This window comes from Schistocerca americana, chromosome X (assembly GCF_021461395.2).
Source record: "Schistocerca americana isolate TAMUIC-IGC-003095 chromosome X, iqSchAmer2.1, whole genome shotgun sequence".
NCBI classification, from domain to species: Eukaryota; Metazoa; Arthropoda; class Insecta; order Orthoptera; family Acrididae; genus Schistocerca; species Schistocerca americana.
The window spans coordinates 872,298,616-872,299,378 of NC_060130.1; the positions used below are offsets into that span (position 1 = coordinate 872,298,616).

At 50.2% G+C, this 763-nt stretch overlaps 1 pseudogene; it reads left to right on the top strand.

Annotated features, from left to right (window-relative positions):
• Positions 1-222: 222 nt before the first annotated feature.
• On the top strand, positions 223-340 carry LOC124557070 (annotated as a pseudogene).
• Positions 341-763: the final 423 nt, after the last annotated feature.

A 763-nucleotide genomic window follows, 5' to 3' on the forward strand; every position in this document is an offset into this window, starting at 1 on the left:
CTCTGAACGCAGCCTAATCTCTCTTATCTTATTCTCACGATCCTTAGGGGAGATAAACAACGGTGGCTACATAATGGTGGCACATTATTCCTCTAATACAGGTTCTCTAAACGTACAAAACAGGGTTTTGCGAGAACTCGGTCGTCTCTTTCCAATGAATCTCATTTAAGTTCCCCGATCATTTGAGCTACACTTTCGTACGAGCTATAACGACCTATTGAGGGCAACGGCCTTGCTGCAGTGGATACACCGGTTCCCATCAGATCACCGAAGTCAAGCGCTGTCGGGCGTGGATGGCACTTGGATGGGTGACCATCCAGGCCGCCATGTGCTGTTGCTGTTTTTCGGGGTGCACTCAGCCTCGTGATGCCAATTGAGGAGCCACTCGACCGAATAGTAGCGGCTCCGGTCACAGAAAACCATCATAACGACCGGGGGAGCGGTGTGCTGACCACACGCCCCTCCTATCCGCATCCTCAGCTGAGGAGGATGACACGGTGGTCGGATGGTCCCGACGGGCCACTTGTGGCCTGAAGACGAGTTCTATAACAATCTATTACGATTGTAGCAGCACGTCTCTGATTTCGTGAGATGTCTGCTGTCATGCCTACATGATAAGGACTTCAAACACTGGAACAAAACTCTAGCATTGATCGCACAGGCGTCTTGTAGGCGATTTCCTCCGCAGTTTCTCAGGATCTTTCCATCTAATCTAAGTCTTCCATTTGCCTTCCCTAATACTGAGTTTACGTGGTCGTCCCAT